This window comes from Eurosta solidaginis, chromosome 1 (genome assembly GCF_040869045.1).
Source record: "Eurosta solidaginis isolate ZX-2024a chromosome 1, ASM4086904v1, whole genome shotgun sequence".
NCBI classification, from domain to species: domain Eukaryota; kingdom Metazoa; phylum Arthropoda; class Insecta; order Diptera; family Tephritidae; genus Eurosta; species Eurosta solidaginis.
In genome coordinates, this window is record NC_090319.1 from 90,179,509 (window position 1) to 90,200,054 (window position 20,546).

At 36.3% G+C, this 20,546-nt stretch overlaps 4 pseudogenes; all 4 read right to left on the minus strand.

The window, feature by feature from the left end:
* Window positions 1–247: 247 nt before the first annotated feature.
* LOC137237139 (uncharacterized) lies at window positions 248–1,196 on the minus strand (annotated as a pseudogene).
* Window positions 1,197–2,247: 1,051 nt separating this feature from the next.
* LOC137237144 (uncharacterized) lies at window positions 2,248–3,567 on the minus strand (annotated as a pseudogene).
* A 2,963-nt stretch (window positions 3,568–6,530) lies between these two features.
* LOC137237151 (uncharacterized) lies at window positions 6,531–7,479 on the minus strand (annotated as a pseudogene).
* A 1,051-nt stretch (window positions 7,480–8,530) lies between these two features.
* Window positions 8,531–9,850, minus strand: LOC137237159 (uncharacterized; annotated as a pseudogene).
* Window positions 9,851–20,546: the final 10,696 nt, after the last annotated feature.

Consider the following 20,546-nt stretch of genomic DNA (forward strand, 5'->3'; position numbering starts at 1 on the left):
GTTAAGTTAAATAAATATTTTTTCTTTTAAATGAAAACAATAAAAATTAAAATGAAGTTCATCAGAAAAAGTAATCAAAAAATTATTCAAATAAATGAAGGTGAGCTAAAGTAAATTTTTTATGATGAAAACAGAGTGGTAAACTAGTTTCTTCTATCAATTCCATTGATATCATCTGAATCAACACGGCGAATGGGGGCATCTTGAATTCCTTCGATTTCATTGTTGGTTTCCATATCGGCATGTGTTATTGTATTGTTAATATGTTCAGAATAACCTCCCTATTTATGATAAAATTGTGTAAGATAGCGCAAGCGAGTATCACATTATATGTGGCTTTAATGCTTGAAGCTTCAATATAATTTAAAATTATAAATTTTTCTTAAAAATCCCGAAAACTTGTTCTATAAATACTCGCGTTGAGCTTAAACGGGTATTGAAAGTCTTCTGTTCCCTACTGAGATGCCCATTGTCTCTGTGAGGTATCATTCGAAATTTCGATATGGGGTACGCAAAGTCCCCCAATATAACAGCACTTGGTGCCAGCTGTAACTCGCCAGATGTTATTGCTTGAAATATTGGGCCATTTGTCCAAATATTGGCATCGTGGCAGCTCCCTGGATATCCAATAAACACATCTAGGAAACGATATTGGCTGTCGCATATAGCTTGGAAGATAATAAATTAAAGTGATAGAAATAATGAGGTGGAGGCATGTAAATCAAACCTGCATGGATACTGAGTGGTTTCCTTTACAATCATAATAACTAACCACATCTACACTTGGGGTAGGTATGTTAAAATGCGTTCCATCCAAACATCCTATAACAAAAGGAAAGGGATTTTCTCTGCTATTTTCAAAATTTGTCATGACCTCTTGCAGGCGGTCAACAGACGGCCATTTTATTTCGCTTTTAAGATTACAAATGGCTTGGATTGTTGTGTTAAATACACGGTGTGATGTTCGTTTTGCAATGTTTAAGCGATCCGAAAGCTGTCGGAACGTCACCCTGCTATTACATAGCTTCCATAATGTCATGTACAGAGAGTTCTCTAACGAATGACCATCACGGCCAAGCTTTGCAGTTACCCAGTGTGGAGTCAAAGCGTTTTCCAAAGCCTAATTAAAGTGAAACTATAAATTATTAATTTTCATAAAACTTATAAAACCTTACTTTAAAAGTGGCCCAATTCATTCGGAAATGGGAATAGAAAATGTTCCCGGGAAACGACTTTATTGTTTTAATAAACGATTTGTTTTTACGTATTTTTCTTTTTAAAGACAAACATTTGTACCTAAACATTTTTCTCTTTGACTTCAATAGCCTTCTTTTTCTTAAATTTAAAGAAAATCTATCATTTCTTTGCTCACAAATTTCGTCTAGTGTTAGATTCAGCAAAATTTCCATTTTAGTATTATACGCGTTCAAAAATGCAAACAAACGTATCTGCAAATTGTCAAAAATTGTATAAGAAGTATCAAATGTCAAACTTGCAGTGTTGCCACCGTTGCTTATGCTGCAAGTCATGTTGCATTTACGAACACAGCCAGAGTCTTTGGCTATCCACCAACCGCTGCGCTTACAGTCGTCATCGATCTTACAAGGTATTTTCCTCTCTCTCCATATCTTCATTTATATTTATTTACTTATTGTATATATTTGCATAAATTTATATATATCATCTTATATATGTAATTTATTTCTTATTTTTATGCAAATAAACAATCGTCGAATTATATTCTAATTTATTGCTTTTCCTTTCCTTGCGGTTCGCTGCTTGACCAACTCGTCAAATTCGTGAGTTCGTACCGGCGCTTTCTTTCGTCGTTGTCTGACTTTATGATCTTATTATTCCCGCATGGGATATACTGTATTATAACCCTGCAAAAAATCGTGCGATTAATCCCTAAAGAGATTGAACCCCGATTGCTCTCTTTTGTCTACAGTTGGGCATAACTGATCCCCTTTAGTCCCTTTTGGGTACAGTTGGGATTAGTCAGTTTGAAATCTATGTAGCCCTTTTTAAGGTATATTAAAAACAAAACAGCAACGAAATGCGTAAAATATAAAAAATTACAGGTGATGGAATCGAATTAATTAAGAAAAATTGTTGCGCCCTTTACCGAACCTAAAATACTAGGACTTACCGACTACGCGAATGTTTTTTATCCTTTTTAAAAGTGGGCGAACAACTTACTTCAAACAGATTTGGTGGCTCGACAAACTCTTCAAGTTTCTCAGCAAAGTCATCTGCCTAAGCAGATGCGTTCGGAGTCGGCTAAAAACGTTCAGGTTGACCAGTGGGAACAATTAAAAAGAGCACACCACATATTGGAAGAGAAGCGGGCTTAATATCCCCGGATATTTACCGCGAAAATACACTATTATTGTTTAGCAGGATAAACAAGATTATACTCAACAGTAAACTTGGCTGCTTGCGGGTTTACACATAAATTGCATGTTCTTTTAAATTTGTGCATAATTTTAGGGCTGGACTAATTTTTCCTTTGGGGAAAATCAAGTATTTTTTTTTTATTAAAGATCCTTTAACTAAAAAAATATACACCACCCTCTACTACTGCTAACTTAACGTACTTCATATTTATACAAAACATATTTTGATTTTGAGTTTTTTTAATAATTGTGGAACCTTTTAACCTCAATCATCTCAAATAGTACACAGCAACCAAGGTGCCCCAATATCCAATTCGCTTTCTGCACGCTTCTCTGCTTACATTTTTTCTTCAAGTCGTTTATTCATAGCCCCAAGTGATTCGAATAAATTATTTTGTATTTCACCGTACCTCTTCATAGGCAAGATCAGATTTTCTTCGATTAATTCCGCTTCTTGTGCAAATTTTGTATTATCTTCTGCATGTCGTATTAGCTTTTCAGTACGTTCACCCGGTATACTGCGAAAATATTCAGCACCGAGTATGGATTCAAGTTGTTTGATGCGTTCCAACTGATCAAACTCCATGTAAATCTGGAGCTGTAGTATTCAGGTTTACCCCTTTAGAACGCACTTGCTGGGTTATCTCTAACAAATTGTGATTGAAATATTTTTCCAGCTCAGGAGCACGTGAAATAGTATTAGTGATTTGTTCTCGGTTGCCAATAACTCCACTTAACATACTATTGACTGCTAGAAAGGAGTCAGCAATTGTTTCTGATGGAGTACCTGCAAATTTATTGATCTCAGCGGTGCCAGTTGCAGTGGCTGTATTGCCATCTTCGTAAAGTGGGCCCAATACGCGATTGAGAGAATCTATTCTTTATATTCAGAACTTCAATTTTTTTTCAAGTTCTGTGTTGGTGAAGTAAACGAAGAGTACCTATATATCCTATATCATTTATCCTAAAGTGCTTAATTTTTAGGAACTCATACTTGCCTTTTCCGTAGACTGAAGTATTTTAAAAGATATTTTTATAAAATCTATATTTCCGAAGTTATTTTTGTATGTTAATTTGAGAGGCTACTACAATCAATTGAGAAGAAATTAGAAAAATTTGATCACCTGAAAATTATAGTTGATACCCAAAATACCGGTATCATGGATGCCATAGCTGGGCTGAAAGTTGCTACCGAGCAGTTAGTTCGTCAGGAAGTACAAAATACACCTGTCGTAAAGTATTTTCCACTTTGTGACGTACATGAGATGCGGCAATTGGACGAAAAAATTACATCGTCTAACAGAGATGTATATGTAAGTTAAATATCAACTTTTAAATACTTTTTAAATAGCATTTGTCGCTTTTACAGGAATCTACGATTGCATCAATATTATGCAACAATATCAAAAATTTACCACTGATTATAAAAACAGACGTGATAATTGCTTTGAATTTGGACGGGACTCACGGCAAAATTGGGCTGAAATCGTTCCCAAACTTCTATAGCGCATTGGCAGGTATTTACATATAACCCCTTATATAAATACATTGTTTTTTGAATTTAATCTTTTAAATTTTTAGGAGCTGTGTCTACACTTCCTTTTAAGGGATTAACCCCCGAGGATATGCTCCGAAAAGGATTACAATTTGCCAAGTCAAAACACTTTAAGAAGCTGCACCGACAAAAAAACAGGGGTCACAATCATAACAATGCCTTAGTACAACAATATGTCAGTTGATCGAAATCAATGCATATATTCTTTTGACTTGACACTCTTCTGCATGGCGAATTGGGTTGAATTCTATTTGCCATCACCTTATTCTGACAAATTTGGCATACATATTTCATACATATCATACATAACTGCATTTGAATTCTACTACAATCCGAGTAAATTTTCCTATACGTTTAAAAATAATAACTTTAGAAGCCGCTGCCATAATTTTTTAGACAAAAAGATTAACGGTTCGAGACCAAAACTCTTTAAGTTAGTTTTATGATATATAATAACTTTATAAAAAGTATAATAAAATTAGGAAATTTCGTGTGTCCAAAAGTTGTGCAAAACAACAGTCATTTAAGGCAACAAAGAATTTTGTTATGAATTATTATTTTTCGTTTTTTTCTAAGATTTTATTATATACCGAATGTACATATATGCTTAATTACTATGTGAATTATTTGAATTTTTGTTCAATACAAAAAATTTGCCCACACTTAAATATTAAAAAAAAAGAATAATATACAAGTACTTAATACAAATTTTACACAGGAGATTAATCTTTATCACAAAGCCTTTATTGAACTCAATCTTCCGTACAAAATGCAAATTCTGAATAATCTCATTGGTGCTTTATTGAATGCATAATGTAGTCAAAAACCTGGTACGTTTTGCTTTATTGGTCAGATTTTATTGTCAATGTAACAAATGACAATCAAATTTCATTATACCAAATTGTGATTCGATTAAGTTTCTGCGTGAAATCGATATAATAGGGGGACTCATGTAACCGTATAAATGCCTTATAAAGTGTGTAAACGTATAAATTTATCTAGTTTACGCACGAGCTGTTTGTGGACACACTTAAGCAAGCTTTAAAGAAATTGGAGGACGCGGGAACGCCAACCCAAATTTTACAAACGTTTTTGCAAACATATCGGGGCGTTAGAATGAATTTTATACATAGATTACCAACATATATCTCCAAGTCATTTGCAATTCGTCAGTATTGCAAGGCTGGTGGCAATGTTGAAGCCAAAAGGCTTGCAATAGTTGGGAATCACTGAACATTCCTCGATGCAGCCGTATGCTACAAAACTACACGTGCTGGGAAATGCACCGGCGAGAATTTGCGAAAGCAGTGAGAACAAATTGATGTACGACTTGAGAGGACAGGCTGTGTTCGTAAATGCAACATAACGCGCAAACTTCGATTGCATAACAAACAGAACGTTCAGAAATGCCAATATGGCAGCACTGCAATAATCAAGCGTTCTGACGAAAAGTAAGTGCAAAACTGTTTTATTTTAATTTTTGTATTGAAATTTAGTTAAATTATGTTAATAATAATTGTACAAATTATTATTTTTAAATTTTTAGTGAAAATCTCAGTAATGCGGACACAGTTATTGCTGAGAGTACGGCTTAATATGGAGGACGAGTTTAAATCGGGTAGAAGAAAAAAAAATGTATTGTGGAAGAAAGTTGTGAGCGAAGTTAAAAATGTAAATCCCAATATAAGACTGGACAGCACCACAGCGCAGAGAAAATTCTTAAATCTCTTGGTAATGTACAGGCGCATTAAGAAAAGAAATGAATCTTCCGGTAGAGAAGCTACATCCTGGAGGTATTTTGAGGAATTCGACCAAGTTTATGGTACAAGGCACTCAATTACTCCTCCAACAGCAAATTTGCAAGCCTATTTGGTTTTCGTACTGTCAACGTCGCCCACATCTTCAAATGAAATAAATAATGAGTCGCCAACTTCTCCACCGACTACCACTGAAACGGCCGCCAGTACTCGAACGAATTCGAATAACGAGCCACAATAACAGCAGCAGCCACCAGATTCTCCACCGACTACCAGTCGGAGAGCCACTCGTCCTCGAGCGACGTCTAACAAAGACATTTTAAAGTTTTTCGAAGCAGAGGCGGTTAAAGAAGAAGCTCGACTTAACGAGGTCATGGTTTTGGAGAGGGACAAGCTGTCGCTAGAAAAAGAAAGAATAAAAGCTCTACTAGACATGAAATCGGTGTTGGCAGATTATTTAAAAAAATAGTGATAATATAAATAGATAAGTAGTTGGCCTGTGGTAGAGAACTGAAATGCACCTTTTTATTTTTTATATGTGTAAGAAACTCGCCTTATTTTTTTATTGAAACTAGGTTAAGTTAAATAAATATTTTTTCTTTTAAATGAAAACAATAAAAATTAAAATGAAGTTCATCAGAAAAAGTAATCAAAAAATTATTCAAATAAATGAAGGTGAGCTAAAGTAAATTTTTTATGATGAAAACAGAGTGGTAAACTAGTTTCTTCTATCAATTCCATTGATATCATCTGAATCAACACGGCGAATGGGGGCATCTTGAATTCCTTCGATTTCATTGTTGGTTTCCATATCGGCATGTGTTATTGTATTGTTAATATGTTCAGAATAACCTCCCTATTTATGATAAAATTGTGTAAGATAGCGCAAGCGAGTATCACATTATATGTGGCTTTAATGCTTGAAGCTTCAATATAATTTAAAATTATAAATTTTTCTTAAAAATCCCGAAAACTTGTTCTATAAATACTCGCGTTGAGCTTAAACGGGTATTGAAAGTCTTCTGTTCCCTACTGAGATGCCCATTGTCTCTGTGAGGTATCATTCGAAATTTCGATATGGGGTACGCAAAGTCCCCCAATATAACAGCACTTGGTGCCAGCTGTAACTCGCCAGATGTTATTGCTTGAAATATTGGGCCATTTGTCCAAATATTGGCATCGTGGCAGCTCCCTGGATATCCAATAAACACATCTAGGAAACGATATTGGCTGTCGCATATAGCTTGGAAGATAATAAATTAAAGTGATAGAAATAATGAGGTGGAGGCATGTAAATCAAACCTGCATGGATACTGAGTGGTTTCCTTTACAATCATAATAACTAACCACATCTACACTTGGGGTAGGTATGTTAAAATGCGTTCCATCCAAACATCCTATAACAAAAGGAAAGGGATTTTCTCTGCTATTTTCAAAATCTGTCATGACCTCTTGCAGGCGGTCAACAGACGGCCATTTTATTTCGCTTTTAAGATTACAAATGGCTTGGATTGTTGTGTTAAATACACGGTGTGATGTTCGTTTTGCAATGTTTAAGCGATCCGAAAGCTGTCGGAACGTCACCCTGCTATTACATAGCTTCCATAATGTCATGTACAGAGAGTTCTCTAACGAATGACCATCACGGCCAAGCTTTGCAGTTACCCAGTGTGGAGTCAAAGCGTTTTCCAAAGCCTAATTAAAGTGAAACTATAAATTATTAATTTTCATAAAACTTATAAAACCTTACTTTAAAAGTGGCCCAATTCATTCGGAAATGGGAATAGAAAATGTTCCCGGGAAACGACTTTATTGTTTTAATAAACGATTTGTTTTTACGTATTTTTCTTTTTAAAGACAAACATTTGTACCTAAACATTTTTCTCTTTGACTTCAATAGCCTTCTTTTTCTTAAATTTAAAGAAAATCTATCATTTCTTTGCTCACAAATTTCGTCTAGTGTTAGATTCAGCAAAATTTCCATTTTAGTATTATACGCGTTCAAAAATGCAAACAAACGTATCTGCAAATTGTCAAAAATTGTATAAGAAGTATCAAATGTCAAACTTGCAGTGTTGCCACCGTTGCTTATGCTGCAAGTCATGTTGCATTTACGAACACAGCCAGAGTCTTTGGCTATCCACCAACCGCTGCGCTTACAGTCGTCATCGATCTTACAAGGTATTTTCCTCTCTCTCCATATCTTCATTTATATTTATTTACTTATTGTATATATTTGCATAAATTTATATATATCATCTTATATATGTAATTTATTTCTTATTTTTATGCAAATAAACAATCGTCGAATTATATTCTAATTTATTGCTTTTCCTTTCCTTGCGGTTCGCTGCTTGACCAACTCGTCAAATTCGTGAGTTCGTACCGGCGCTTTCTTTCGTCGTTGTCTGACTTTATGATCTTATTATTCCCGCATGGGATATACTGTATTATAACCCTGCAAAAAATCGTGCGATTAATCCCTAAAGAGATTGAACCCCGATTGCTCTCTTTTGTCTACAGTTGGGCATAACTGATCCCCTTTAGTCCCTTGTGGGTACAGTTGGGATTAGTCAGTTTGAAATCTATGTAGCCCTTTTTAAGATATATTAAAAACAAAACAGCAACGAAATGCGTAAAATATAAAAAATTACAGGTGATGGAATCGAATTAATTAAGAAAAATTGTTGCGCCCTTTACCGAACCTAAAATACTAGGACTTACCGACTACGCGAATGTTTTTTATCCTTTTTAAAAGTGGGCGAACAACTTACTTCAAACAGATTTGGTGGCTCGACAAACTCTTCAAGTTTCTCAGCAAAGTCATCTGCCTAAGCAGATGCGTTCGGAGTCGGCTAAAAACGTTCAGGTTGACCAGTGGGAACAATTAAAAAGAGCACACCACATATTGGAAGAGAAGCGGGCTTAATATCCCCGGATATTTACCGCGAAAATACACTATTATTGTTTAGCAGGATAAACAAGATTATACTCAACAGTAAACTTGGCTGCTTGCGGGTTTACACATAAATTGCATGTTCTTTTAAATTTGTGCATAATTTTAGGGCTGGACTAATTTTTCCTTTGGGGAAAATCAAGTATTTTTTTTTTATTAAAGATCCTTTAACTAAAAAAATATACACCACCCTCTACTACTGCTAACTTAACGTACTTCATATTTATACAAAACATATTTTGATTTTGAGTTTTTTTAATAATTGTGGAACCTTTTAACCTCAATCATCTCAAATAGTACACAGCAACCAAGGTGCCCCAATATCCAATTCGCTTTCTGCACGCTTCTCTGCTTACATTTTTTCTTCAAGTCGTTTATTCATAGCCCCAAGTGATTCGAATAAATTATTTTGTATTTCACCGTACCTCTTCATAGGCAAGATCAGATTTTCTTCGATTAATTCCGCTTCTTGTGCAAATTTTGTATTATCTTCTGCATGTCGTATTAGCTTTTCAGTACGTTCACCCGGTATACTGCGAAAATATTCAGCACCGAGTATGGATTCAAGTTGTTTGATGCGTTCCAACTGATCAAACTCCATGTAAATCTGGAGCTGTAGTATTCAGGTTTACCCCTTTAGAACGCACTTGCTGGGTTATCTCTAACAAATTGTGATTGAAATATTTTTCCAGCTCAGGAGCACGTGAAATAGTATTAGTGATTTGTTCTCGGTTGCCAATAACTCCACTTAACATACTATTGACTGCTAGAAAGGAGTCAGCAATTGTTTCTGATGGAGTACCTGCAAATTTATTGATCTCAGCGGTGCCAGTTGCAGTGGCTGTATTGCCATCTTCGTAAAGTGGGCCCAATACGCGATTGAGAGAATCTATTCTTTATATTCAGAACTTCAATTTTTTTTCAAGTTCTGTGTTGGTGAAGTAAACGAAGAGTACCTATATATCCTATATCATTTATCCTAAAGTGCTTAATTTTTAGGAACTCATACTTGCCTTTTCCGTAGACTGAAGTATTTTAAAAGATATTTTTATAAAATCTATATTTCCGAAGTTATTTTTGTATGTTAATTTGAGAGGCTACTACAATCAATTGAGAAGAAATTAGAAAAATTTGATCACCTGAAAATTATAGTTGATACCCAAAATACCGGTATCATGGATGCCATAGCTGGGCTGAAAGTTGCTACCGAGCAGTTAGTTCGTCAGGAAGTACAAAATACACCTGTCGTAAAGTATTTTCCACTTTGTGACGTACATGAGATGCGGCAATTGGACGAAAAAATTACATCGTCTAACAGAGATGTATATGTAAGTTAAATATCAACTTTTAAATACTTTTTAAATAGCATTTGTCGCTTTTACAGGAATCTACGATTGCATCAATATTATGCAACAATATCAAAAATTTACCACTGATTATAAAAACAGACGTGATAATTGCTTTGAATTTGGACGGGACTCACGGCAAAATTGGGCTGAAATCGTTCCCAAACTTCTATAGCGCATTGGCAGGTATTTACATATAACCCCTTATATAAATACATTGTTTTTTGAATTTAATCTTTTAAATTTTTAGGAGCTGTGTCTACACTTCCTTTTAAGGGATTAACCCCCGAGGATATGCTCCGAAAAGGATTACAATTTGCCAAGTCAAAACACTTTAAGAAGCTGCACCGACAAAAAAACAGGGGTCACAATCATAACAATGCCTTAGTACAACAATATGTCAGTTGATCGAAATCAATGCATATATTCTTTTGACTTGACACTCTTCTGCATGGCGAATTGGGTTGAATTCTATTTGCCATCACCTTATTCTGACAAATTTGGCGTACATATTTCATACATATCATACATAACTGCATTTGAATTCTACTACAATCCGAGTAAATTTTCCTATACGTTTAAAAATAATAACTTTAGAAGCCGCTGCCATAATTTTTTAGACAAAAAGATTAACGGTTCGAGACCAAAACTCTTTAAGTTAGTTTTATGATATATAATAACTTTATAAAAAGTATAATAAAATTAGGAAATTTCGTGTGTCCAAAAGTTGTGCAAAACAACAGTCATTTAAGGCAACAAAGAATTTTGTTATGAATTATTATTTTTCGTTTTTTTCTAAGATTTTATTATATACCGAATGTACATATATGCTTAATTACTATGTGAATTATTTGAATTTTTGTTCAATACAAAAAATTTGCCCACACTTAAATATTAAAAAAAAGAATAATATACAAGTACTTAATACAAATTTTACACAGGAGATTAATCTTTATCACAAAGCCTTTATTGAACTCAATCTTCCGTACAAAATGCAAATTCTGAATAATCTCATTGGTGCTTTATTGAATGCATAATGTAGTCAAAAACCTGGTACGTTTTGCTTTATTGGTCAGATTTTATTGTCAATGTAACAAATGACAATCAAATTTCATTATACCAAATTGTGATTCGATTAAGTTTCTGCGTGAAATCGATATAATAGGGGGACTCATGTAACCGTATAAATGCCTTATAAAGTGTGTAAACGTATAAATTTATCTAGTTTACGCACGAGCTGTCAAATTTTGTATGAAAAATCATTTACATAATCTGTATAAATTTACGCGCACATTTCATTGTGTAAACGCGGTAAACTCAAAGGAATGCAACCTTGCAGAAATTACAGACGGCATTTTCATCAAAAATCTCCAACATCAGCAAGTAAAGGCGTTTTAGTTTTGATTTTTCACTTAATCTTGGTATTTTTTAATTTGTATAACAATCAAAAAAATTTTTTTGGAAATAATACAGCTGAAAAACAATCAAGTTTATCAAGAGTATTACTAGGTGCGTTCATATAACCGCGTGTGTAAATGGATATAATTTTACACCTTATAAGATTATATGCTATCATGAGTCCCCCTAATAAACATATATCATTTTATATAACTTTGTGGCTATAACTTTTAAGTTAATTTTATTAAATTTAAAAAATTTCTATACTTGTCCATATAAATGCATATCTTTTTAAGATAGTAAACAAGAACAAAAAACTAAATTTTAAAGAGAGACCCTAAGGAACAGTTTGATAGTCATATATATAGTACTCCTATATTGCTAATACAAAATGCTCGCAATGAGTTTTAAATTCTAAATCAAAACAATACAGCCTACAAAATTTTTGTGACTGTAGCAGCATAAGTGTGACAAGAAAAAAATTTTAATTAAGGTACATTCGATTATTGAATACAAAAACTAAAATATTTAAACAGCATTATATCCGCACTCTGATGTTTATGAGTGTACCTAGTCTGAAGTAGCAATATATGAGTAGGTATTACATACATATATGGTAGTCGATTAAGTTTGGGACAATAGTTGGGGCTGATAAAACTTTGCCGCGTTACTTGACATTTACTACATTGGCAGAAAAATGTTAATTTATATGGTCAATTCACTAGGTCGCCAATTGTCTTATGTACTATCTTTTTAAATACGACTCTCGTGAACACCACATCCTGTTGTAGATCGTATTTAAGTATATACGTAAGGAGGGTCATCTATAAAAAGCCTGTAAAAATCTAAATGCATGCCACCGCTTATCCTTCTATTAATGAAAATTCTTTGAAATTTAAAAAAAAATAAAAAACAAAACAAATTATTTGGCAATAACTTAGTACATCTGATATACATAGGCTGCTAAATTGTAGTTTTTGATCCAAATTTTATATAATAAACAACAACAAAGCACATATGAGAGGTTTAAAATCATAGCACATATGAGGAATATAAGGCCTTGTGAATTATCTAATAATTTATTGCAATATTTACAATAATATTTTTTGTTCACATAAAGTTATAAGCACAAAATAAATACGCGCTAAAATGTTCACTAAATGAAATCAAAAAGTTTTGTCAAGCCACACAAAAAGCGACCTGGCCAAGTTTCAGAGCTGATAAGAGTTTATTTTTAATTAAACAAATGAATTAATGAAATAAACTAATTAAAAATGAGATCTAATAATATATTAATATAATTTCAAAATAAATAAAGCCATCTATTATTAAAAGTCTGATCAACTGATGTCTGAAAAAAGTTTAAAACTTAAGTTATTTCTAATTAACAAAATGCTTGTGAACTGTTTTAATGAGTAGCATTAACGTAGTACCTGTATAAAAATTATAAAAGACTGAATTTTTAAACTGGCTTTTTTCAATATAAACCGGAAATGAAAATAAAACAAATTTTAATTATTGTCTTATTGTTAAACGGATTACATCGGTGAGTATCATTTACTACCATTGGGGTAAAAATGCGACTGGTTCGTATTTGAGGCCTTATTGGACCGAAAAGGGACTACTCTCTTATGTTCCCATATGGGCACAAAGGGGATTGGTCCCATCGATCCCTTTCGGGTATAAATGGGTACAATTAGTCTCTTCATAGGACATGCTCAAACAAAAGGGAACAGTTGAACTCATACAAACAGATTAAAACTGGCATTGGTCGCATACTTCCTTGCGACTCATCCCGGACTCATCCTAGACTAATCGCATTTTTTGCAGGGAATGGTAAATAGCAAGCAACAGAATGATGTTGTGTGTGCAATAAAAGAGAAAAACAAATGCAATGATGTGTTTACGTTTTTTGCTTTACGCAGTTATTCATTGTGATTGTCATCAGTGGTGTGATTTCATGTGCGCGCCAGACACGATAAACTTGCTAATAAATAAAAAATATTTTTAAATATTTCTGCATAGCTGCAAAAATTAAAGTGAACAAAATGTTGAAGTACAAGGGTAAATAAATTTATTTATGTTTTTAGATAGAAAAAAATTCAATATTTAGAGAGGTAGAACTTTTTTAAACCTGAAGTTGCTTATAAGCAACTTTGGTCCGTAGTGAATATAGAAAAAGTACAAATTAATTATATTTGCAGAAAAGCTAACACAGAGAAAAGACCTGACTGATGCTGAATTTGAAGCTCTTGCAAACTATGATTAGGATATGTCAGATGATGAATATGAAGCTGCTGAGGATGAAGGTGATTCTGACTTTGTGGACGAGGCAATTGAGGCAATTTAAAAGGGGCGAGGAGGTGGAAGCAGAAATCATTGACAACTTGCTGAAGGATGATGAGAATGTAAACTGTTGTGATGATGAAGAAGTAAGTACTGAGGCTTGTTTTGAGAAAATAGAGCCGTCAACATTGAAGTGGAGAAGACGGGATATGTTGTCTGGAGATGTAATATGGAGGGAAAATACTGAATGTCATGACGTATATGAGGAAATAACTCCGATAGAGTATTTTGAAAAATTTTTTGAGAGGAAGTATTTTAACTAATGTTTCGCAAAGCAATTTATATGCAATGGAAACGCTTGTGACAGAATTGAAATGTTCACCATATGAAATGCGACATTATATCGGGGGTATGACACGATCAAGATTTGAAAAAATTAAGTCTTCTTTTCACCTGAATGAAAATTCAAGGCAGCCAAAGAAAGGTGAACCAAATTTTGACAAGCTATATAAAAACGCCCATTACTGCCACTACTGAAAGATAAGTTCAATAATATACCTCAAGAAGAACATCAATGTGTGGACGAGCAGATTATAGCTTTCAAGGGGAGGTAAAGTCTGAAGCAGTACAATCCCGCGAAGCCTTATAAATGGGGAATGAAAATGTTTACCAGAGCTGGGGCATCAGTCATTATATATATATGATTTTTCTTTATATGTTGGCGATGGAACATGTCCAACATACGGACTTGGCATATCATCAGATATTGTTTTGTATTTGGCTGCAACCATTCCCAAACATAAAAATTACAAACTATATTTTGATAATTGATTCACCTCAATAAGCCTTATGGTAGCTCTAAAAGGAATGGGCATATTCGCAACTGACACCTTGCAGCAAAATAGAATGGCTAAATGAGAACTTCTTTCAGAAGCAGTGGTAGAGGTTCGTATGATATGACATGCGAAGTAACACATAACTTAACTGCAATCCGCTGAATTGATAACAAAACTGCAGCTGTTGTCTACCTATTTGCCATTGGGATCCTGTAAGCGAAAAAAAAATTCATACATATTCCCAGACCAGCTATAGTTAACGACTATAATCAACACATGGGAGGAGTCGACTTATATGACAAGCTCATGGAGATTTACAAAATTTATCGCAGATCCAAAAAATGGTAAATGCGCATTGTTTACTGTTGCATCGGAGCTGTTAAGCGCCTGGTTACTCTATCACAAAGACTTAAAAAAGCTGCCAAACAAAAGTTCAATCCAATGCCACTAATATATTTTCAAAAGGAAATAGCACAATCGCTACTTAGTGCGTCGTCTTCCTCTAACGTCACTAAACGTCCTACTACTAACCCCTCACACCCACAGTATGCTATTTTCAACAATGCCGGGATTAAAGTTCAATAATCCCCGATTTTAGGAACTTAAAGATACCGGGATCACGAAATGCCGGATCCCGGAATTTCTATGCCTAATAGAATTTTACAGACATAAGAAAATGTTTAGTCAAGTTACAGGAATATTTTTCTAAAGCTAACAAATTTTTTTGAATTTTCCGAATGTTTTTTTTAGTGGGTGTTGTATTTTTAATGAAAGGACACCAGATACTTCAAGCGGCGCCCGAGCAGGCAAGGAATTACAAACGCATTAAGCGAAGAACTTCAAACTTTCAAAAAAATTTAAGGCATCATAAACTCTGCCACGCGAACGATTTTTTTGAAACTACGGGTCTGTGGGTTTTAGTCGTCTCTTACCGGAGTATTCTAAACCCTTTAATCCGCTGAAATAGGATAGATTACCCACCTGTGCAAAAACGCAATATCCACGCTATGCATTGCATTTACAGACAATTGCACTTTAACAAACTTAGGTATTTAAATACGTCCTACGGATGTATCACCAATCACATATGAGCATGTGAATCCAATTAACTTGATGAAACGTTAATCAGCATATAAAACTTATTAAAACAATACAATAGCGTCGTGCCGCACAAAGTTGGGCCTAGTATGGATTAGGTCAATACAATATTTTATAAAGCCCATTCCTTTAAAGGCATCCCAATATTCTCACAGCCTGAGAAGTTAGACAAGAGGAACAAATGCAGAAGGAAAGGAAAAGTTGCACAGAATAGGGCTACTGAACTTACAGGTCTAGAACTATACAGTTAAAAATATTGGAATTATTTTAAACCCTGCTTCGGTTTAAAGCAAATTTTAAACGTACAAGGTTTTAATTTTAAATTGCATAAAGTTTACTGCAGAAAGTATATTTTTACAGTACAAATTTTAAACCTACCTTGTACTAAATCGAAATTTATTCTCCACAGGTGTAGTTTTTATTCACTCTAACCCGCAAGTGTATATAACACTTTAAAGTTAAACTTACTTTGGATTAAAAATAAGATTTTGTACCGTGTGTTTGACCCACTGTCCAATCTCTTTACATATTTACAAGGAAAGGAAATATTTTTTTTGGCTTACTTGGGTAGGCTGTTTGGCTCAATGCTTATTGAACATAGTTAGGAGACTCACAAACTCAACATAACAGTCTAATCAGCTTATTAACGATATACAGATAACGATAGACAGATTGTGATCTGACGGAAGGTAGCGTGGTTGGCGGGTTTTCTTTCTTTCTGGCTGGAGCTGCTCAAGCGGTAAAACCGAAAAAAAAATATTGGCGCGATTGGAATTCCAAGCAAAAGGTTTCATAAATTGCATTATCTGTTATTTATCTTCATACAACTGCATGCACGTTGTAAATTTTATAAATTGCCTCATCGTTTAATTATCTCTCACGAAAATTTCACTAATTGCATCATCGTTTAATCATCTTGATGGAACCACCCAGCGCAATAGGCGCAGATGCAAATGCACACCACAATGCGTGGGGAGGAGCAGATACGAAAGAGAGAGGCGAATCTCTATTTTGTTACATCCTGCAAACCAATTTGCAGATAGCCAACAGGGGAAATGTTCCTACATACATTGGTCCAACATCCAGCAATGTTCTGGATATTACATTGAGCTCCGAGCGTGATATATCAAGGTATGATTGGATGGTTCTCGATAGACCATCCTTCTCCGACCATGCGTATATAAGCTTCAGCATCCCACTAAAGAGGGTAGAGAAGGGCGGAACCTTTAGAAACCCTAGGGCAACGAATTGGACTAAATTCCAGAAACATGTAGAAACGAAACTGGGACAACCCAAAGAGGTTGCTAATGTAGAGGAACTGGAGGAGTCGAATGAATTCCTAACAAGGACGCTTATGACTGCGTATAACAAAGCTTGCCCTCTAAGAAGATTCAGAGGAAAAGCAAAGCCGCCATGGTGGAGCAATGAGCTGAGTCTTCTAAGAAGACAGGTAAAAGAAATGTTTAAACTCGCAAAGACCGCGGAAAGCGAAGCGTGTCGGGACGAGTACAGGGATCTACTGAGGATCTACAAGCGTGAAATTACCAGGGCGAAGAGAAACTCATGGAAAAGTTTCTGTACGGACATAGAGTGCTCCAGTGAAACAGCACGGTTGAAAAAAGTCCTAGCAAAGGGAAACATAGTCCAGGGACTAATAAAGAAAGAGAACGGGGAATGGTCACGTGATAGTGAGGAATCCCTTGAGGTGCTTCTCGATACACATTTCCCATCGGGAGACGGTTTAGAAGAACCAGCAGACATCACTCACACTTCGATCACGGAGCTAGTGGTGCCGGGCTTGGTGACCGATACCAAGATCGAGTGGGCAGTGAAGACGTTTTCTAAGTTTAAATCGCCGGGCCCAGATGGTATATTCCCGGCCATGCTACAAGTCTCAAGTAGGGCGGTCGTAGAATGGCTTAAAATAATATTCGATGGGTGCATAAGACTGAATCATGTACCGCACTCTTGGAGAACTGCTCGTGTAGCTTTTCTACCAAAGGCGGGGAAGATCGGTCACGTGTATCCCAAAGACTATAGACCCATTAGCTTAACATCATTTCTGCTCAAAACCTTTGAGAGGCTGATAGATGTGTACATAAAGTCCAACGTGGATGAAAAGCTGCTCTCCACAACACAGCATGCGTACACCAAAGGCAAGTCGGTAGACACCGCATTGCATAGGGTGGTAATAAGCATAGAGAAATCCCTGGAATATAAGGAGTATGCTCTAGGAGTCTTATTGGACATTGCCGGGGCTTTCAATAATGTTGCAAAATGGGCGATTATGGATGGTCTTAATTACATTAAAGTACATCCTGCCTTAATCAGATGGATCGGCTGCATGTTAAATTGCAGAAAGATTACATCACAATGGGGATTGTACGAGGCCACGGAATCAGTGGACAGGGGCACGCCGCAGGGAGGGGTGCTATCACCTCTGCTGTGGACACTGGTCATCAACCAACTGCTCAGGCAATTCGATGAGGGACCCGTAAAACTTACGGCTTACGCAGATGACGTTGCAATTGTCATAAGTGGAAAATGCCTTCCAACGATTAGTTCTTTGATGTATCGGGCGCTTCCGGATATTCATACCTGGGCATCTAATGTCGGGCTGAAAGTCAATGCGGAGAAGACGGATATGGTCTTGTTTACAAAGAGGTACAAGGTCCCAAATTGGACCAGGCCTAAGTTAGGAGCGGTGACCTTACAGGAGAAACCGTGCACAAAATATCTAGGAATCATCCTAGACAGTAAGCTGTCATGGAAGCTCAACGTGGAGGAGAGGGTCAAGAAGGCCTCAACGGCACTCTATGCATGTAAAAGAATGCTGGGGTGTACGTAGGGCCTATCGCCCTCTCTTTCTCATTGGGTTTTTACAGCGATTGTAAGCCCTATTCTATACTATGGAGTTCTTGTTTGGTGGAAAGCCACACAAAAAACAACATACCTCAAAAGATTAGAGGGGGTATGCAGACTATCGATGCTTTGCATTACGGGAGCCCTGAAAACAACCCCGACGGCCGCACTGTATGCCATTCTGCACATTCCACCTGTAGACCTGGTAGCAAAGAACAAAGCGTTAACGACCGCAACCAGGCTCGATGCTTTGGGGCAGCTTGAGCGCCGACCATATGGCCATAGTAGTATAGCGTCCTCAGTCACAAGACGAACAGACTACATGATTCCCTACCTGCACTTTGAGGGAGATCTTAAGGCCACAATAGAGGTGGACGGTTGGCGCAAGGGTGCGCAAATGGCGGACGAGGCGATACATGTGTACACCGATGGTTCCAAAATAGTGGAAGGAGTAGGGTCTGCGGTATACTGCGCTGATCCGGAATTAAGCAGATCCTACAGGCTGCCGGATTACTGTAGCGTTTTCCAAGCGGAAATATTAGCCGTAACCAAAGCAGTAGAAACCCTGGAAGAGAATAGCTTAAGCTGCAACCGTGTTAACTTTTATATTGACAGTCAAGCAGCAATTAAGGCAATAATCTCGCATAGCACAGCATCTAAATGCGTGTTAGAGTGTAAGCAGTCTCTGGAGAGAATCGGGACAGGGAGAAGCATACATCTATATTGGGTCCCAGGGCATATGGGAATAGATGGGAATGAAAAAGCGGACGAATTAGCTAAAAAGGGCGCATCCCTTGAAGCTTGCTCCGTAGACGTCCCAATTAGATTGGGCGAGATTAAGCGAAGGCGAGAGGTGCACATGATCGACCAAGGAGGAAAGGCATGGGTTCAAGCGCGGGGCTGTAAAGTGTCGAAGATTATGTGTAGGTCTTACAACCTTAGACTAACACAGTTGCTTCTATCATTAAAAAGAGAGGACTGTAGACTCATGACGGGTATTCTGACTGGACACTGCCTTCTGGCGTCACATGCCTTTAAATTAGGCTTGGTCAGTGATAGCAGGTGTAGGAAGTGCGGGTTGGAGGAGGAAACGATCGAGCACGTTCTGTGCTCGTGCCCTGCACTTGCCAGGCTAAGACTCCAGCTATTAGGAGTGATACAGCTGTCAGATCTAGAAGCAGCAAATGGTTTAAGTCCTAGGAAGCTTCTAGTATTTGCCAAGAGGACGGAGTTATTTTATAACATAGGTCCTGGTTAACTGGGTTTTTCAGTTTGGTCGTTAAAACAAACTTCTGGTAACACTACGGACTCAATCAGTCTATGTGAGGTCCTCATGGACCGGCCAGTTCAACCTACCTACCTACCCAGCGCAAACAGTTTTTCACTCGACAATTTCTTTCTTTGATGTGCTATAAACGAAAGTCCAAATGAAAATTCCATAAGTTGCATCATCGTTTACTGATCTCTGTACGATCGCATGGTACAAGTTGGAAAATTCATAAATTGTTTCATCGTTTAATGTTCTCTGCTCGATCACACGGCACAAGCTGTTTCCACTCGAGCAGTTCTTTTGGGTGCTGCAATCAATATTCCATAACACTGAGGCTGCGCCGAATCCGTATATTTGTATGTAATTCACAAAGACTCGATCTATAATGATAATGATATAAGTGAAAAATAGAAGGGCACTTCCGAATGAGGAGGAAAGTGGTAACGTCAAGGGGTTCAAGTATTAGTTCTTAGACTTTCTTGGTCTAAGAATAATATTCTGGTCTTTCAATTAGTCGCTGCTGACAGTTGCATTTCAATTAGTTTGTTTGTGCCATACGTAGTAGGCTCTGATATTTTGCAGTTATTATTTTGGGTATACTCTAGCATTGAACTAAACTCGCTTTGCATTAATCTCTTTAAGTGAGTAGGTCAAAACTGGCCACGGGTTAAATGACGGCGATCAAACGTGATCATTTTGTTTGATACGCTTAAGTACTTAGTTAAGAGCTAATATACACACAAATATTAAGTAGTTTAGAGGGTTAAGGTCTGCTACAAAAAATTC